Source organism: Cryptomeria japonica, unplaced genomic scaffold (assembly GCF_030272615.1).
Source record: "Cryptomeria japonica unplaced genomic scaffold, Sugi_1.0 HiC_scaffold_107, whole genome shotgun sequence".
Taxonomy (NCBI): domain Eukaryota; kingdom Viridiplantae; phylum Streptophyta; class Pinopsida; order Cupressales; family Cupressaceae; genus Cryptomeria; species Cryptomeria japonica.
The window spans coordinates 270,018-290,000 of record NW_026728929.1 but is presented as its reverse complement, the minus strand read 5'-3'; the positions used below and the strand labels follow the sequence as shown (position 1 = coordinate 290,000).

Here is a 19,983-nt window from a genome sequence, read left to right as displayed (position 1 = left end):
AAGCAGTGATGACAACCGGGCTGTGAGGAGAGGAGGGATGCAGCCAAGAAAGCAATCAGGGCTCGAGGCAAGGGATGCATCAAGGATAGCAATCATGTTGTGAGGCGAGATTCCAAAGGCTAAACGTGAGAGGCTGCAGGGTCGACTCAGAGAGGTCTATGCATGTGAGAGGCTGAAAGCAAGGTCGACTCGGAGCGGTCTATGCATCGGGCGCGCTTGGGGCGACTACCAGTGCCAACCCCTTATCCCGCGACGCGTCCGACAAAGAGAACGTTCCAAGGCGGCAGAGGAGGTTACCAGCCGAAGGATGCAGTAGCAATAACAGGTATAGTTCCGCGGCGGCCGAGAAGACTCACCGCATAGGAATCGGGATGCGAGGCGAGGGATGCGGCGGGAAGGCCCCGACGGCTAAACGGAAGAGGCTGCAGGGCCGCCTCGGAATGGTCCAAGCATCGGATGCGATTGGGACGACTACCAGTGCCAACCCCTTATCCCGCGATGCGTCCGATACACAGATAGTTCCAAGGCGGCCGAGGAGCCTCACCGCATATCAATCGGGGTGCGAGGCGAGGGATGGGGCGGGAAGGCCCCAACGGCTAGACGGAAGAGGCTTCAGGGCCACCTCGGAATGGTCCAAGCATCGGACGCGCTTGGGGCGACTGCCAGTGCCAACCCCTTATCCCGCGATGCGTCCGATACACAGATGGTTCCAAGGCGGCCGAGGAGCCTCACCGCATAGCAATCGGGGGTGCGAGGCGAGGGATGGGGCGGGAAGGCCCCAACGGCTAGACGGAAGAGGCTTCAGGGCCGCCTAGGAATGGTCCAAGCATCGGACACGCTTGGGGCGACTACCAGTGACAGCCCCCTATCCCGCGATGCGTCCGATACGAAGATGGTTCCAAGGCGGCCGAGGAGCCTCACCGCATAGCAATCGGGGTGCGAGGTGGGGGATGCGGCGAGATGGCCCCAACGGCTAGACGGAAGAGGCCACAGGGCCGCGTCGGAATAGTCCAAGCATCGGACGCGCTTGGGGCGACTACCAGTGACAACCCCTTATCCCGCGATGCGTCCGATACGAAGATAGTTCCAAGGCGGCCGAGGAGCCTCACCGCATAGCAATCGGGGTGCGAGGTGGGGGATGCGGCGAGATGGCCCCAACGGCTAGACGGAAGAGGCTGCAGGGCCGCCTCGGAATAGTCCAAGCATCGGACGCGCTTGGGGCCACTACCAGTGACAACCCCTTATCCCGCGATGCGTCCGATACGAAGATAGTTCCAAGGCGGCCGAAGAGCCTCACCGCATAGCAATCGGGGTGCGAGGTGGGGGATGCGGCGAGATGGCCCCAACGGCTAGACGGAAGAGGCCACAGGGCCGCCTCGGAATAGTCCAAGCATCGGACGCGCTTGGGGCGACTACCAGTGACAACCCCTTATCCCGCGATGCGTCCGATACGAAGATAGTTCCCAGGCGGCCGAGGAGCCTCACCGCATAGCAATCGGGGTGCGAGGCGAGGGATGCGGCGAGATGGCCCCAAAGGCTAGACGGAAGAGGCTGCAGGGCTGCCTCGGAATAGTCCAAGCATCGGACGCGCTTGGGGCGACTACCACTGCCAACCCCTTATCCCGCGATGCGTCCGATACACAGATAGTTCCGAGGCGGCCGAGGAGGTGGGGGATGCAGCGAGATGGCCCCAACGGCTAGACGGAAGAGGCTGCAGGGCCGCCTCGGAATAGTCCAAGCATCGGACGCGCTTGGGGCGACTACCAGTGACAACCCCTTATCCCGCGATGCGTCCGATACACAGATAGTTCCGAGGCGGCCAAGGAGCCTCACCGCATAGCAATCGTGGTGCGAGGTGGGGGATGCGGCGAGATGGCCCCAACGGCTAGACGGAAGAGGCTGCAGGGCCGCCTCGGAATGGTCCAAGCATCGGATGCGCTTGGGGCGACTACCACTGCCAACCCCTTATCCCGCGATGCGTCCGATACACAGATAGTTCCAAGGCGGCCGAGGAGCCTCACAGCATAGCAATCAGGGTGCGAGGCGAGGGATGCGGCGAGAAAGCCCCAACGGCTAGAGGGAAGAGGCTTCAGGTCCGCCTCGGAATGGTCCAAGCATCGGACGCGCTTGGGGCGACTACCAGTGACAACCCCTTATCCCGCGACGCGTCCGATACACAGATAGTTCCAAGGCGGCCGAGGAGCCTCACCGCATAGCAATCGGGGTGCGAGGCGAGGGATGCGGCGAGAAGGACCCAACGGCTACACGGAAGAGGCTTCGGGGCCGCCTCGGAATGGTCCAAGCATCGGACGCGCTTGGGGCGACTACCAGTGACAACCCCTTATCCCGCGACGCGTCCGATACACAGATAGTTCCAAGGCGGCCGAGGAGCCTCACCGCATAGCAATCGGGGTGCGAGGCGAGGGATGCGGCGAGAAGGACCCAACGGCTAGACGGAAGAGGCTTCGGGGCCGCCTCGGAATGGTCCAAGCATCGGACGCGCTTGGGGCGACTACCAGTGACAACCCCTTATCCCGCGACGCGTCCGATACACAGATAGTTCCAAGGCGGCCGAGGAGCCTCACCGCATAGCAATCGGGGTGCGAGGCGAGGGATGCGGCGAGAAGGACCCAACGGCTAGACGGAAGAGGCTTCGGGTCCGCCTCGGAATGGTCCAAGCATCGGACGCGCTTGGGGCGACTACCAGTGACAACCCCTTATCCCGCGACGCGTCCGATACACAGATAGTTCCAAGGCGGCCGAGGAGCCTCACCGCATAGCAATCGGGGTGCGAGGCGAGGGATGCGGCGAGAAGGACCCAACGGCTAGACGGAAGAGGCTTCGGGTCCGCCTCGGAATGGTCCAAGCATCGGACGCGCTTGGGGCGACTACCAGTGACAACCCCTTATCCCGCGACGCGTCCGATACACAGATAGTTCCAAGGCGGCCGAGGAGCCTCACCGCATAGCAATCGGGGTGCGAGGCGAGGGATGCGGCGAGAAGGACCCAACGGCTAGACGGAAGAGGCTTCGGGTCCGCCTCGGAATGGTCCAAGCATCGGACGCGCTTGGGGCGACTACCAGTGACAACCCCTTATCCCGCGACGCGTCCGATACACAGATAGTTCCGAGGCGGCCGAGGAGCCTCACCGCATAGCAATCGGGGTGCGAGGCGAGGGATGCGGCGAGAAGGACCCAACGGCTAGACGGAAGAGGCTTCGGGTCCGCCTCGGAATGGTCCAAGCATCGGACGCGCTTGGGGCGACTACCAGTGACAACCCCTTATCCCGCGACGCGTCCGATACACAGATAGTTCCAAGGCGGCCGAGGAGCCTCACCGCATAGCAATCGGGGTGCGAGGCGAGGGATGCGGCGAGAAGGACCCAACGGCTAGACGGAAGAGGCTTCAGGGCCGCCTCGGAATGGTCCAAGCATCGAACGCGCTTGGGGCGACTACCAGTGACAACCCCTTATCCCGCGACGCGTCCGATACACAGATAGTTCCGAGGCGGCCGAGGAGCCTCACCGCATAGCAATCGGGGTGCGAGGCGAGGGATGCGGCGAGAAGGACCCAACGGCTAGACGGAAGAGGCTTCAGGGCCGCCTCGGAATGGTCCAAGCATCGGACGCGCTTGGGGCGACTACCAGTGACAACCCCTTATCCCGCGACGCGTCCGATACACAGATAGTTCCGAGGCGGCCGAGGAGCCTCACCGCATAGCAATCGGGGTGCGAGGCGAGGGATGCGGCGAGAAGGACCCAACGGCTAGACGGAAGAGGCTTCAGGGCCGCCTCGGAATGGTCCAAGCATCGGACGCGCTTGGGGCGACTACCAATGACAACCCCTTATCCCGCGACGCGTCCGATACACAGATAGTTCCGAGGCGGCCGAGGAGCCTCACCGCATAGCAATCGGGGTGCGAGGCGAGGGATGCGGCGAGAAGGACCCAACGGCTAGACGGAAGAGGCTTCAGGGCCGCCTCGGAATGGTCCAAGCATCGGACGCGCTTGGGGCGACTACCAATGACAACCCCTTATCCCGCGACGCGTCCGATACACAGATAGTTCCGAGGCGGCCGAGGAGCCTCACCGCATAGCAATCGGGGTGCGAGGCGAGGGATGCGGCGAGAAGGACCCAACGGCTAGACGGAAGAGGCTTCAGGGCCGCCTCGGAATGGTCCAAGCATCGGACGCGCTTGGGGCGACTACCAGTGACAACCCCTTATCCCGCGACGCGTCCGATACACAGATAGTTCCGAGGCGGCCGAGGAGCCTCACCGCATAGCAATCGGGTTGCGAGGCGAGGGATGCGGCGAGAAGGACCCAACGGCTAGACGGAAGAGGCTTCAGGGCCGCCTCGGAATGGTCCAAGCATCGGACGCGCTTGGGGCGACTACCGTTGCCAACCCCTTATCCCGCGATGCGTCTGATACACAGATAGTTCCGAGGCGGCCGAGGAGCCTCACCGCATAGCAATCGGGTTGCGAGGCAGATTATTGGGAAGGGAACCCCCTGGGATGCGGCTCAAGCAGTGCCCAAAGGGACTGGAATGCGGAATCACATCGAGAGACCCAAATGCTATACGAGGGCTCAAATCGAATTATCGATTTGGCCACGACATGGACGCATCGGAACGACTACCTTTGCCGAACCACTCGCAATTGCATCCATACCGAAACCAATAGACATTTCCGTTAGAGCCCTCGCATAGCATTCGGGAATCTCGCATGCCCCTCTAAATCGACCAATGCTGGCGCTCAATGAAAATCCGAGCGCTACCACCGTTCGAGCGCCAGCATTGGTCGAGTTAGAGGGGCACGGGGGAGAATGCTCCAGTCAACACCTCCCCTATATAAGTTATTTGTCCGATTCTCGCACAACCGTAGTCTGCCTCGTCGAATCAAACAACGGTCCCAGATTCCGACTTCCGTTCCGTAGAGACCCAAAAGCTAGATGGAGGCTCGCAAGAAAGAGAGTCGGCGCATAGCAATCGGGTTTCTCGAACGTTTAGGGACCGAGCTCACTTGCGGATAGGGCAAAATCCGCCAAGCAACCCAAAAGCTAGACGGGGGCTCGAATCGAATCGCCTAGGCGGCCACAACAACGACGTGTTGGATCGACTACCAGTGCCAAACCATTCAGCAAGACTAGTCTGTGTCGAGGCCGGATAGAGATTCTCAGAGAGCGCCCGCATAGCATTTAGGAGACCTGCCGCGTCCCTCACACTCGACAAATGGTGGTTCACGTTTATAAATCCGAGCGATCCCAACCCTTTCAAGCACCAACATCGGTCGAGATAGAGGGGCACGGAGGGGGCTGCGTGAGACAACACAGTCCCCTATATAAGTTATTTGTCCGATTCTCACACATCCGAAGAATGGTCATCAAATCGGACAACAGCCCAAACTTCCGACTTCCGTCCCAGAAAGCCCAAGAGCTATCTAAAACGTTCATGGCCGGAACTCGATCGCGGCTATACCAGTCCGCCAAGCAACCCAAAAGCTAGACTGGAGCTCTAGTCGAATCACCTCTGTGGCCATTGCAAGGACGTGTTGGAGCGACTACCATTGCCGAACCATTCCGCAGGTCGAGTCCATACCAAGGCCGCATAGAGATTCACGATGAGCTCCTGCATAGCAATCAGGAGACTTGCCGTGTCCATCACAATCGATAAATCCTGGTGCAAGATTTTTGCATCCGAGCGCTCCAACCAGTCGAGCACCAGCATCAATCGACATAAACGGGCACGGGGGGAGGATGCTCGAGAACACTACCTCCCCTATATAAGTTATTTGTCCGATTCTCAAGCAGCCGAAGTCTGGTCATCGAATCGGGTCAAAGACCACAACTTCCGACTTTACCCACAATGCAAGTCATCGAATCGAACATCGGCCCCCGAGTCGGACTCCATGCGTATGTCAGGTCATCGGACCCAAATTCCGCCTTCCTGCGCATGGCGGGCCATCAATATCAACTCGGTCATCGGACCCAAACTCCGCCTTTTTGCGTATGGCACGCCTTCAAATCGGTCATCGGACCCAAATTCCGCCTTCCTGTGCATGGCGGGCCATCAACATCAACTCGGTCATCGGACCCAAATTCCGCCTTTCTGCGCATGGCACGCCATCAACTCGGTCATCGGACCCAAATTCCGCCTTCCTGCGCATGGCAGGTCATCGGACACAAATTCAGACCTCGCCAATATGCCTACGTATCGAATCGGTCATCGGACCCAACTTCCGACTTCATCCATACTGTAGGGTCTTTGAGGTTGGCGCGGTGCGCTCAACCCAGGGAGTCGACCCATCGAAGCATACACCTCCCCTATATAAGCTATTTGTCCGATTCCCACACCTGTGTAGTTTGCACCTCTGACCAGGACATCGACCCCAACTTCCGAACTCGACTGCAACGACGGCACCAGCGCCTTGGTGCGCACCTTGCGACGCACAGTCCCAACATTCGCCTTCCTGCACATGGCAGGTCATCGGACCCAAATTCCGACCTCGCGAGTATGCCTACATATCGAATCGGTCATCGGACCCAACTTCCGACTTCATCCATACCGTAGGGTCTTTGAGGTTGGCGCGGTGCGCTCAACCCGGGGAGTCGACCCAACGAAGCATACACCTCCCCTATATAAGCTATTTGTCCGATTCCCACACCTGTGTAGTTTGCACCTCCGATCAAGACATCGACCCCAACTTCCGAACTCGCCTCCAACGACCGAACCAGCGCCTTGGTGCGCACCTTGCAACGCACAGTGCCAACATTCGCCTTCCTGCACGTGGCAGGTCATCGGACCCAAATTCCGACCTCGCGAGTATGCCTACATATCGAATCGGTCATCGGACCCAACTTCCGACTTCATCCATACCGTAGGGTCTTTGAGGTTGGCGCGGTGCGCTCAACCCGGGGAGTCGACCCAACAAAGCATACACCTCCCCTATATAAGCTATTTGTCCGATTCCCACACCTGTGTAGCTTGCACCTCCGATCAGGACATCGACCCCAACTTCCGAACTCGACTAAAAAGACCGCACCAGCGCCTTGGTGTGCACCTTGCAACGCACAGTGTCAACATTCGCCTTCCTGCACATGGCAGGTCATCGGACCCAAATTCCGACCTCATGAGCATACCTACTAATCGAATCGGTCATCGGACCCAACTTCCGACTTCATCCATACCGTAGGGTCTTTGAGGTTGGCGCGGTGCGCTCAACCTGGGGAGTCGACCCATCGAAGCATACACCTCCCCTATATAAGCTATTTGTCCGATTCCGACACCTGTGTAGTTTGCACCTCCGCTCAGGACATCGACCCCAACTTCCGAACTCGCCTGCAACGACCGAACCAGCGCCTTGGTGCGCACCAAAAGTGCGCACTTTTGGAGGGCACTTTTCTGCGCTCCAAAGGTGCGCACTTTTGGAGGGCACTTTTTGGAGGGCACTTTTCTGCGCTCCAAAGGTGCGCACTTTTGGAGGGCACTTTTTGGAGGGCACTTTTCTGCGCTCCAAAGGTGCGCACTTTTGGAGGGCACTTTTTGGAGGGCACTTTTCTGCGCTCCAAAGGTGCGCACTTTTGGAGGGCACTTTTTGGAGGGCACTTTTCTGCGCTCCAAAGGTGCGCACTTTTGGAGGGCACTTTTTGGAGGGCACTTTTCTGCGCTCCAAAGGTGCGCACTTTTGGAGGGCACTTTTTGGAGGGCACTTTTCTGCGCTCCAAAGGTGCGCACTTTTGGAGGGCACTTTTTGGAGGGCACTTTTCTGCGCTCCAAAGGTGCGCACTTTTGGAGGGCACTTTTTGGAGGGCACTTTTCTGCGCTCCAAAGGTGCGCACTTTTGGAGGGCACTTTTTGGAGGGCACTTTTCTGCGCTCCAAAGGTGCGCACTTTTGGAGGGCACTTTTTGGAGGGCACTTTTCTGCGCTCCAAAGGTGCGCACTTTTGGAGGGCACTTTTGTGCACTCCAAAGGTGCGCACTTTTGGAGGGCACTTTTCCTGTGCTCCAAAGGTGCACACCTAGGTGAGCACCTTCGACCACACCTTGTAGCACACCAAACTCTGACTTTCGACTTCATCCGCAATGCAGGGTCTTTGAGGTTGGCGCAATGCGCACAACCAGGGGAGTCGACCCATCAAACCCAACACCTCCCCTATATAAGCTATTTGTCTGATTCTCATACATGCGTAGCCTGCAGGAGCAATTAGGACATCGACCCCAACTTTCGGCTTCTAAACGAAAACAAGGTCTTTGAGGTTGGTGTAATGCGAACAACTAGGGGAGTCAACCCATCAAACCCAACACCTCCCCTATATAAGCTATTTGTCTGATTCTCATACATGTGTAGTCTACAGGAGCAATTAGGACATCGACCCCAACTTTTGACTTCTTAACGAAAACAAGGTCTTTGAGGTTGACGTAATGCGCACAACCAGGGGAGTCGACCCATCAAACCCAACACCTCCCCTATATAAGCTATTTGTCCGATTCTCATACATGTGTAGCCTGCAGGAGCCATTAGGACATTGACCCCAACTTTTGACTTCTTAACGAAAACAAGGTCTTTGAGGTTGGCGTAATGCGCACAACCAAGGGAGTTGACCCATCAAACCCAACACCTCCCCTATATAAGCTATTTGTCTGATTCTCATACATGTGTAGCCTGCAACAACGATTAGGACATCCACCCCAACTTCTGAATTCGTCTGCGTTGACCGCACCAAAGGTGCACGCCTTGGTGCTCACCAAAATCCGACTTCCGACTTCTTCTGCTATGCGGGGTCTTTGAGGTTGGCGCAGTGCGCACAACCAGGGGAGTCAACCCACCGAATGCAACACCTCCCCTATATAAGCTATTTGTCTGATTCTCATACATGCGTAGACTGCAGCAATGATTAGGACATCCACCCCAACTTTTGACTTCTTAAACAAGACAGGGTCTTTGAAGTTGGTGCAGTGCACACAACCAGGGGAGTCGACCCATCAAACGCAACACCTCCCCTATATAAAGCTATTTGTCCGATTCTCATACGTGTAGTCTGCAGCAGCGATTAGGACATCGACCCCAACTTCCGAATTCGTTTGCATTGACCGCACCAAAGGTGCACGCCTTGGTGTGCACCCTGGAGTGCACTTTGGTGCTCACCTCGGTGCACACTTTGGTGTGCACCTCGGTGTGCACCAAAGGTGCGCACCTTGGAGCGCACCAAAGGTGTACACTTTGGAGCGCACCACATAGGGTCTTTGAGAGGTTGGCGCAGTGCGCACACCAAGGTGGGTGTTGAGGTGCGTGCCGAGGTGGGTGGGTGCTAGGGTGCGCTCCATGGTGGGTGCCAGGGTGGGTGCGTGCTAGGGTGGATTCCAAAGAGGGTCATAGGGTGGGTGCCAAGGTGGGTTGGTGATATAGTGGGTTCAAAGGTGGGTACTAGGGTGGGTTCCAAGGTGGGTCACAAGTTGGGTGCCAGGATGCGTGGGTGTTAGGTTGGGTGCCAAGGTGGGCTCCTGCGTGGGTGGGTGCTAGGGTGGGTTTCAAGGTGGACGCGAGGGCGGGTGCCAAGGTGGGTAACAAGTTGGGTGTTAGGATGGGTGAGTGCTAGAGTGGGTGCCAAGGTGGGTGGGTGCTAAGGTGGATGCCAAGGTGGTTCACAGGGTGGGTGGGTTCTAGGGTGAGTTCCAAGGTGGGTCACAGGTTCAGTGCTAGGGTGGGTGTCAAGGCGGGTGTCGAGGTGCCTGGGTGCTAGGGTGTGGATGCCAATGTGGGTCATAGGGTGGGTACTAGGGTGGGCTGCAATGTGGGTGCCAAGGTGGGTAACATGCTCGGTGGGTTCTAAATTGGGTGCCAGGGTGGGTGTGCACCCACCTTGCCCGAGGTGGGTGCCAAGGTGCCAGTGTGGGTGGGTGCTAAGGTGGATGCCAAGGTGGGTGAGAAGGTGGGTGATAGGTTGAGTGGTAGGATGGGTGGGTGCCAAGATGGGTCACAGGGTGGGTGCAAGGGTGGGTAGGTGCTAGGGTTGGTGTCAGGGTGGGTGGGTGCTAGGTTGGGTTCCAAGGTGGGTGCGAGGGTGAGTGTCAAGGTGGGTCACAGGTTAGGTGCTAGGATGGGTGAGTGCTAGGGTGCAAAGGTGCCAGGGTGGGTGCTAGGATGGGTCGATGCTAGGGTGAGTGGCAAGGTGGGTCCACAAGTGTCAAGGTGGGTGCCGAGGTGGGTGCCAAGTCGGCGACTGCTATGGTGGATGCCAAGGTGGGTCACGGGGTGGGTGCCAAGTTGCTAGGTTGGGTTCCAAGGTGGGTGCCAACGTGGGTGCTAGGGTGCGTGGGTTAAAGGGTGTGTCACAACGTGGGTGCCAGGATGGGTGCGCACCCACACTGGCCAAGACGGGTGCGGGTGCAAGGTTGGGTTCCAAGCCCGGTCACAGGCTGGGTGCTAGGATGGGTGGGTGCCAAGGTGGGCACCAGGGTGGGTGCACCCACCCTGGCCAAGGTGGGTCACGGGGTGGGTCCTAGGGTGGGTAACGGGGTGGGTACTAAGGTGCGTGCCAAGGTGGGTCATAGGGTGGGTGCCAAGGTGGGCACCAGGGTGGGTGTGCACCAACCCTAGCCAGGGTAGGTCACGGGGTGGTTGTCGGGGTGGGCGTCAAGGAGCCAAGGTGGGTGGCAAGTAGCCAAGTTGCGTGCCAAGGTGGGTGTCGGGGTGGGTGCCAAGGATCCAAGGTGGGTGCCAAGGAACCAAGGTGGGTGTCTGGGTGGGTGCCGAGGTGGGAGCCAGGGTGGGTCCCAAGGTGAGTGCAAAGGTGGGTGCCAGGGTCAAGGTGAGTGCCAATGTGGGTTCCAAGGTGCCAGGGTCAGGGTGAGTGCCAATGTGGGTTCAAAGGTGCTAAGTTGGGTGCGAGGTTGGGTGCGAGGGTGGGTGGGTGCCAAGGTGTGCTAGGTGGAAGCCCGGGTGGGTCGGCATCCCATGGGTGTCGAGTTGGGTGCCTGATGGGTGCTTCTTGTCAAGTTTTAGTCGTCGGGACTCATTTCGAGCCTTAGAGGTCGTTTCTTGTCCGGTTGCCCTGTCTTCGACCTGGGAACCCAATTTTGGTCCTCGGGTCCCATTTTTTTTTGTCTCGCATCCCACTTTTGGCCTGTGGCCTTTTCGGGGTCGATTCTCGTTTTGGGCATCAGAGCATGTTTCTTCTCCTAAAACCCAATATTTGTTTATTAAGTCTCGGAACACATTTTTGTTCTCGTGGACCCATCATGGGTCTTGGAACGCATTTGTGGTCCTTGGGTCCCATTTTGCATCCCGAAACTTGTGTTTTGGTGCTTGATCCCTATTTTGGGTGCCCACCTTGCACCAAGTGCGCACCCGGGGCAAACCGAGCGCCTTGGTGCACCGGGGCAAGATCGAGCGTGCACCCGAGGCGCCCCGAACATGCACCAAGGTGCACTCGGCCCACATGTGAGCGCAGGTCGTTGCGCCCGAGGTGGTGTGTGGGCACCGCGTTGCAGACGGGACACTGCACGCACACGACGCCCCCTCCAGGTGCACGCACGTAGGCCGGGCCGGGTGCACACCCGACGCCCTAGCAAGGTGCGCGCACCCGGGCAGGGCTCACACTTGGCGAACGGGGCGCACTTCGCGAGGGAGGGTGTGCACCTCGACGGGGGTGGGTGGCCGGGGTGGATTCGCACGTGGGTCGCGGTTTGCTAAGTACACACTGCGACAAGCTCATAACGGGTGCGATCATACCAGCATTAGTGCACCGGATCCCATCAGAACTCCGCAGTTAAGCGCGCTTGGGCCGGAGTAGTACTGGGATGGGTGACCTCCCGGGAAGTCCCGGTGTTGCACCCTTTTTTAGTTTTTCGCCGGGCGTCGCAATGCTATTTGAATAAACCTTTTGCCCGTTTGCGTTCTCGTCGGGGCCGGGCCGGGCCGGGGTGCGCTGCCCGCACTACCGCGCGCGCGGGGGCGACACCGAGCGCGCACCCGAGGCACCCCGAGCACACAGGCCACGGTGCAACCCGGGCGTTGTGCGCGCACCCCGGTGCGCCCGAGGTGCTGCGCGCGCACCCAGGTGAAATCGGTGTGCACCTCGGCCAGTGCGCGCTCGGTCGAGTCGCGCACGTTGGCCAAGGTGCACGGTGATGTTTCTTACTCTAAGGTTCCGCACCAGACGCCCGGGACAGGTGAGCGAAGCTGGGCGGGGCCGGGTGCGCGGCCGGGGCAGGTGCACGCAGCTGGAGAGAGCTTTGGAGCACACTTCGGAGCGCACCAATGATGCGCTCCATTCAAAAGTTTCCTGAAAAGGCAAAAAAAGTTGAGATTATAGAATTTCCCACTTGAGAGATTGTAAAAAAAAAAAATTTAAAATGAAGGAAACGCGGGTGCCAAGGTGTGCGCAGCCCAGCCAAGGTGTGCGCACCAAGGCGCCCACCCTGGCGAAGGTGCACGCAAGGTGCGCACCCGAGGCAAACCGGACAATTAACCCAACTTTCGACTTCGCGCGCACCTTGGAGCGCACTTCGGAGCGCTCCTTGGTGCGCACCAATCTTGGGCACCTCGGAGTGCACCATGGCGCCCACCAAGGTGCGCACCCGGGGCAAACCGAGCTCCGACTTCGTGCGCACCTTGGAGCGCACGAAAGGTGCGCACCATGGCGCCCACCAAGGTGCGCAGCCCAGCCAAGGCGTGCGCATCAAGGTGCGCACCCTGGCGAAGGTGCGCACCCGGGGCAAACCGAGCTCCGACTTCGTGCGCACCTTGGAGCGCACAAAAGGTGCGCAACCCAGCCAAGGTGTGCGCACCCCGGTCAAACCGAGCTCCGAATCGTGCGCACCAGAGGTGCACGCCATCGTGCGCACCTTGGAGCACACTTCGGAGCCCTCCTTGGTGCGCGCCGATGTTGCGCACCTCGGAGCGCACCCGGGGAAAACAATGCAATTAACCCGACTTTCGACTTCGTGGGCACCTCGGAGCGCTCTCGGGTTCGCACCTCGGAGCACACCGAGGTGCGCACCTTTGATGCGCTGCCTTCACCAATTTCCAGAAAAGGCAAGAAAACATTGAGAAGGTGTGCGCACCGAGGTGCCCACCCTGGCGAAGGTGCACGCGAGGTGCGCACCCGGGGCAAACCGGGCTCCGACTTCGTGCACGCCGCACCTTGGAGCACACTTCGGAGCGCTCCTTGGTGCGCACCAGGGCGCGCAACCCAGCCGAGGTGCCCACCCCGGCGAAGGTGCACGCGAGGTGCGCACCCGGGGCAAACCGGGCTCCGACTTCGTGCACGCCATGGTGCCCACCGCGGCGAAGGTGCACGCGAGGTGCGCACCCGGGGCAAACCGGGCTCCGACTTCGTGCACGCCGCACCTTGGAGCACACTTCGGAGCGCTCCTTGGTGCGCACCATGGTGCCCACCAGGGCGCGCAACCCCGCCGAAGGTGCACGCGAGGTGCGCACCCGGGGCAAACCGGGCTCCGACTTCGTGCACGCCGCACCTTGGAGCACACTTCGGAGCGCTCCTTGGTGCGCACCATGGTGCCCACCAGGGCGCGCAACCCCGCCGAAGGTGCACGCGAGGTGCGCACCCGGGGCAAACCGGGCTCCGACTTCGTGCACGCCATGGTGCGCACCGCGGCGAAGGTGCGCACCCGGGGCAAACCGGGCTCCGACTTCGTGCACGCCGCACCTTGGAGCACACTTCGGAGCGCTCCTTGGTGCGCACCAGGGCGCGCAACCCAGCCGAGGTGCCCACCCCGGCGAAGGTGCACGCGAGGTGCGTACCCGGGGCAAACCGGGCTCCGACTTCGTGCACGCCGCACCTTGGAGCACACTTCGGAGCGCTCCTTGGTGCGCACCATGGTGCCCACCAGGCCGCGCAACCCAGCCAAGGTGTGCGCACCAAGGTGCACGCGAGGTGCGCACCCGGGGCAAACCGGGGTCCGACTTCGTGCACGCCGCACCTTGGAGCACACATCGGGGCGCTCCCGGGTTCGCACCGGCGTTGCGCACCGTGGTGGGCACCTCGGAGCACACCAAGGTGGGCAGCGAGGTGCGCACCTTTGATGCGATGCCTTCACTAATTTCCATAAAAGGCAAAAAAAAAATGAGATTTTAAAATTTCCGTTTTGAAAGATAGTGAGAAAAAGGGAATGCTGGTGCCATCTTGAGCCCGCCCTGGTGCGCAGCCCAGCCAAGGTGTGCGCACCAAGGTGCCCACCCTGGCGAAGGTGCGCGCCCGGGCAATTAATCCAACTTCCAACTTCGCGCGCGCCAGGGTGGGAGCGCACCCAACAACCGGGCCTGGGAAGAGCCAATGCGAGAAACCCCACCAAACGCTCTGACAAAAAAAGAGGGGGCGCTCCAGTAACCCCGCTTCGGAGCGCACCCTGGGCAAACCCAGCCAAGGTGCCCACCCCGGCCAAGGTGCAGGCGAGGTGCGCACCCGGGGCAAACCGGGCTCCGACAACGTGCACGCCGCACCTTGGAGCACACTTCGTAGCGCTCCCGGGTGCGCACCTCAGAGCACACCAAGGTGGGCAGCGAGGTGCGCACCTTTGATGCGCTGCCTTCACTAATTTCCAGAAAAGGCAAAAAAAAAAGGAGATTTTAAAATTTCCGTTTTGAAAGATAGTGAAAAAAACGGAACGCGCGTGCCATCTTGAGCCCGCCCTGGTGCGCAGCCCAGGTAAGGTGCCCACCCTGGCAAAGGTGCGCACCCGGGCAATTAACCCTACTTCCGACTTCGTGCGCGCCAGGGTGGCAACCGGGCCTGGGAAGAGCCAATGCGAGAAACCCCACCAAACGCTCCGACAAAAAAAGAGGCGGCGCTCCAATAACCCCGCTTCGGAGCGCAGCCGGGGCAAACCCAGCCAAGGTGCCCACCCCGACGAAGGTGCACGCGAGGTGCGCACCCGGGGCAAACCGGGCTCCGACAACGTGCACGCAGCACCTTGGAGCACACTTCGAAGCACTCCCGGGTGCCCACCGGCGTTGCGCACCGTGGTGGGCAGCGAGGTGCGCACCTTTGATGCGCTGCCTTCACTAATTTCCAGAAAAAGGCAAAAAAAAATGAGATTTTAAAATTTCCGTTTTGAAAGATAGTGAAAAAAAAGGAACGCGGGTGCCATCTTGAGCCCGCCCTGGTGCGCAGCCCAGGCAAGGCATGCGCACCAAGGTGCCCACCCGAGGTGCACACCCGGGGCAAACCGGGCTCCGACTTCGTGCAGGCCGCACCTTGGAGCACACTTCGGAGCGCTCCTTGGTGCGCACCATGGTGCCCACCAGGGCGCGCAACCCAGCCAAGGTCTGCACACCAAGGTGCCCACCCCGGCGAAGGTGCACGCGAGGTGCGCACCCGGGGCAAACCGGGCTCCGACTTCGTGCACGCCATGGTGCCCACCGCGGCGAAGGTGCACGCGAGGTGCGCACCCGGGGCAAACCGGGCTCCGACTTCGTGCACGCCGCACCTTGGAGCACACTTCGGAGCGCTCCTTGGTGCGCACCATGGTGCCCACCAGGGCGCGCAACCCAGCCAAGGTGTGCGCACCAAGGTGCACGCGAGGTGCGCACCCGGGGCAAACCGGGGTCCGACTTCGTGCACGCCGCACCTTGGAGCACACATCGGAGCGCTCCCAGGTTCGCACCAGCGTTGCGCACCTTTGATGCGCTGCCTTCACTAATTTCCAGAAAAGGCAAAAAAAAACGAGATTTTAAAATTTCCGTTCTGAAAGATAGTGAAAAAAACGGAACGCGGGTGCCATCTTGAGCCCTTCCTGGTGCGCAGCCCAGGCAAGTTGTGCGCACCAAGGTGCCCACCCTGGCGGAGGTGCGCGCCCGGGGCAATCCGGGCTCCGACTTCGTGCACTGCATGGTGCCCACCAAGGCGCGCAACCCAGCCAAGGTGCCCACCGCAGCGAAGGTGCACGCGAGGTGCGCACCCGAGGTGCACACCCGGGGCAAACCGGGCTCCGACTTCGTGCACGCCGCACCTTGGAGCACACTTCAGAGCGCTCCTTGGTGCGCACCAGGGCGCGCAACCCAGCCGAGGTGCCCACCCCGGCGAAGGTGCACGCGAGGTGCGCACCCGGGGCAAACCGGGCTCCGACTTCGTGCACGCCATGGTGCCCACCGCGGCGAAGGTGCGCACCCGGGGCAAACCGGGCTCCGACTTCGTGCACGCCGCACCTTGGAGCACACTTCGGAGCGCTCCTTGGTGCGCACCATGGTGCCCACCAGGCCGCGCAACCCAGCCAAGGTGTGCGCACCAAGGTGCACGCGAGGTGCGCACCCGGGGCAAACCGGGGTCCGACTTCGTGCACGCCGCACCTTGGAGCACACATCGGGGCGCTCCCGGGTTCGCACCGGCGTTGCGCACCGTGGTGGGCACCTCGGAGCACACCAAGGTGGGCAGCGAGGTGCGCACCTTTGATGCGATGCCTTCACTAATTTCCATAAAAGGCAAAAAAAAAACGAGATTTTAAAATTTCCGTTTTGAAAGATAGTGAGAAAAAGGGAATGCTGGTGCCATCTTGAGCCCGCCCTGGTGCGCAGCCCAGCCAAGGTTTGCGCACCAAGGTGCCCACCCTGGCGAAGGTGCGCGCCCGGGCAATTAACCCAACTTCCAACTTCGCGCGCGCCAGGGTGGGAGCGCACCCAACAACCGGGCCTGGGAAGAGCCAATGCGAGAAACCCCACCAAACTCTCTGACAAAAAAAGAGGGGGCGCTCCAGTAACCCCGCTTCGGAGCGCACCCTGGGCAAACCCAGCCAAGGTGCCCACCCCGGCCAAGGTGCAGGCGAGGTGCGCACCCGGGGCAAACCGGGCTCCGACAACGTGCACGCCGCACCTTGGAGCACACTTCGTAGCGCTCCCGGGTGCGCACCTCAGAGCACACCAAGGTGGGCAGCGAGGTGCGCACCTTTGATGCGCTGCCTTCACTAATTTCCAGAAAAGGCAAAAAAAAAAGGAGATTTTAAAATTTCCGTTTTGAAAGATAGTGAAAAAAACGGAACGCGCGTGCCATCTTGAGCCCGCCCTGGTGCGCAGCCCAGGTAAGGTGCCACCCTGGCAAAGGTGCGCACCCGGGCAATTAACCCTACTTCCGACTTCGTGCGCGCCAGGGTGGCAACCGGGCCTCGGAAGAGCCAATGCGAGAAACCCCACCAAACGCTCCGACAAAAAAAGAGGCGGCGCTCCAATAACCCCGCTTCGGAGCGCAGCCGGGGCAAACCAAGCCAAGGTGCCCACCCCGACGAAGGTGCACGCGAGGTGCGCACCCGGGGCAAACCGGGCTCCGACAACGTGCACGCAGCACCTTGGAGCACACTTCGAAGCACTCCCGGGTGCCCACCGGCGTTGCGCACCGTGGTGGGCAGCGAGGTGCGCACCTTTGATGCGCTGCCTTCACTAATTTCCAGAAAAAGGCAAAAAAAAATGAGATTTTAAAATTTCCGTTTTGAAAGATAGTGAAAAAAAAGGAACGCGGGTGCCATCTTGAGCCCGCCCTGGTGCGCAGCCCAGGCAAGGCATGCGCACCAAGGTGCCCACCCGAGGTGCACACCCGGGGCAAACCGGGCTCCGACTTCGTGCAGGCCGCACCTTGGAGCACACTTCGGAGCGCTCCTTGGTGCGCACCATGGTGCCCACCAGGGCGCACCCGAGGCAAACCGGGCTCCGACTTCGTGCACGCCGCACCTTGGAGCACACATCGGAGCGCTCCCAGGTTCGCACCAGCGTTGCGCACCTTTGATGCGCTGCCTTCACTAATTTCCAGAAAAGGCAAAAAAAAACGATATTTTAAAATTTCCGTTCTGAAAGATAGTGAAAAAAACGGAACGCGGGTGCCATCTTGAGCCCTTCCTGATGCGCAGCCCAGGCAAGTTGTGCGCACCAAGGTGCCCACCCTGGCGGAGGTGCGCGCCCGGGGCAAACCGGGCTCCGACTTCGTGCACTGCATGGTGCCCACCAAGGCGCGCAACCCAGCCAAGGTGCCCACCGCAGCGAAGGTGCACGCGAGGTGCGCACCCGAGGTGCACACCCGGGGCAAACCGGGCTCCGACTTCGTGCACGCCGCACCTTGGAGCACACTTCAGAGCGCTCCTTGGTACGCACCAGGGCGCGCAACCCAGCCAAGGTGCTCACCCCGGCGAAGGTGCACGCGAGGTGCGCACCCGGGGCAAACCGGGCTCGGACTTCGTGCACGCCGCACCTTGGAGCACACATCGGAGCGCTCCCGGGTTCGCACCAGCATTGCGCACCTTTGATGCGCTGCCTTCACTAATTTCCAGAAAAGGCAAAAAAAAGAAAAAAATGAGATTTTAAAATTTCCGTTTTGAAAGATAGTGAAAAAAACGGAACGCGGGTGCCATCTTGAGCCCGCCCTGGTGTGCAGCCCAGGCAAGTTGTGCGCACCAAGGCACCCACCCTGGCCAAGGTGGGTCACGGGGTGGGTCCTAGGGTGGGTAACGGGGTGGGTACTAAGGTGCGTGCCAAGGTGGGTCATAGGGTGGGTGCCAAGGTGGGCACCAGGGTGGGTGTGCACCAACCCTAGCCAGGGTAGGTCACGGGGTGGTTGTCGGGGTGGGCGTCAAGGAGCCAAGGTGGGTGGCAAGTAGCCAAGTTGCGTGCCAAGGTGGGTGTCGGGGTGGGTGCCAAGGATCCAAGGTGGGTGCCAAGGAACCAAGGTGGGTGTCTGGGTGGGTGCCGAGGTGGGAGCCAGGGTGGGTCCCAAGGTGAGTGCAAAGGTGGGTGCCAGGGTCAAGGTGAGTGCCAATGTGGGTTCCAAGGTGCCAGGGTCAGGGTGAGTGCCAATGTGGGTTCAAAGGTGCTAAGTTGGGTGCGAGGTTGGGTGCGAGGGTGGGTGGGTGCCAAGGTGTGCTAGGTGGAAGCCCGGGTGGGTCGGCATCCCATGGGTGTCGAGTTGGGTGCCTGATGGGTGCTTCTTGTCAAGTTTTAGTCGTCGGGACTCATTTCGAGCCTTAGAGGTCGTTTCTTGTCCGGTTGCCCTGTCTTCGACCTGGGAACCCAATTTTGGTCCTCGGGTCCCATTTTTTTTTGTCTCGCATCCCACTTTTGGCCTGTGGCCTTTTCGGGGTCGATTCTCGTTTTGGGCATCAGAGCATGTTTCTTCTCCTAAAACCCAATATTTGTTTATTAAGTCTCGGAACACATTTTTGTTCTCGTGGACCCATCATGGGTCTTGGAACGCATTTGTGGTCCTTGGGTCCCATTTTGCATCCCGAAACTTGTGTTTTGGTGCTTGATCCCTATTTTGGGTGCCCACCTTGCACCAAGTGCGCACCCGGGGCAAACCGAGCGCCTTGGTGCACCGGGGCAAGATCGAGCGTGCACCCGAGGCGCCCCGAACATGCACCAAGGTGCACTCGGCCCACATGTGAGCGCAGGTCGTTGCGCCCGAGGTGGTGTGTGGGCACCGCGTTGCAGACGGGACACTGCACGCACACGACGCCCCCTACAGGTGCACGCACGTAGGCCGGGCCGGGTGCACACCCGACGCCCTAGCAAGGTGCGCGCACCCGGGCAGGGCTCACACTTGGCGAACGGGGCGCACTTCGCGAGGGAGGGTGTGCACCTCGACGGGGGTGGGTGGCCGGGGTGGATTCGCACGTGGGTCGCGGTTTGCTAAGTACACACTGCGACAAGCTCATAACGGGTGCGATCATACCAGCGTTAGTGCACCGGATCCCATCAGAACTCCGCAGTTAAGCGCGCTTGGGCCGGAGTAGTACTGGGATGGGTGACCTCCCGGGAAGTCCCGGTGTTGCACCCTTTTTTAGTTTTTCGCCGGGCATCGCAATGCTATTTGAATAAACCTTTTGCCCGTTTGCGTTCTCGTCGGGGCCGGGCCGGGCCGGGGTGCGCTGCCCGCACTACCGCGCGCGCGGGGGCGACACCGAGCGCGCACCCGAGGCGCCCCGAGCACACAGGCCACGGTGCAACCCGGGCGTTGTGCGCGCACCCCGGTGCGCCCGAGGTGCTG

The 19,983-nt window shown here is 60.4% G+C and overlaps 2 non-coding genes across 2 annotated transcripts; both read left to right on the top strand.

Annotated features, from left to right (window-relative positions):
* The first annotated feature begins 11,718 nt into the window (after positions 1-11,718).
* Positions 11,719-11,837, top strand: LOC131865247 (5S ribosomal RNA). Its single transcript, XR_009363976.1, has one exon. It is a non-coding gene; the product is annotated as a 5S ribosomal RNA (ribosomal RNA).
* Positions 11,838-19,654: 7,817 nt separating this feature from the next.
* On the top strand, positions 19,655-19,773 carry LOC131865233 (5S ribosomal RNA). Its single transcript, XR_009363962.1, has one exon. It is a non-coding gene; the product is annotated as a 5S ribosomal RNA (ribosomal RNA).
* The last annotated feature ends 210 nt before the right edge of the window (positions 19,774-19,983 follow it).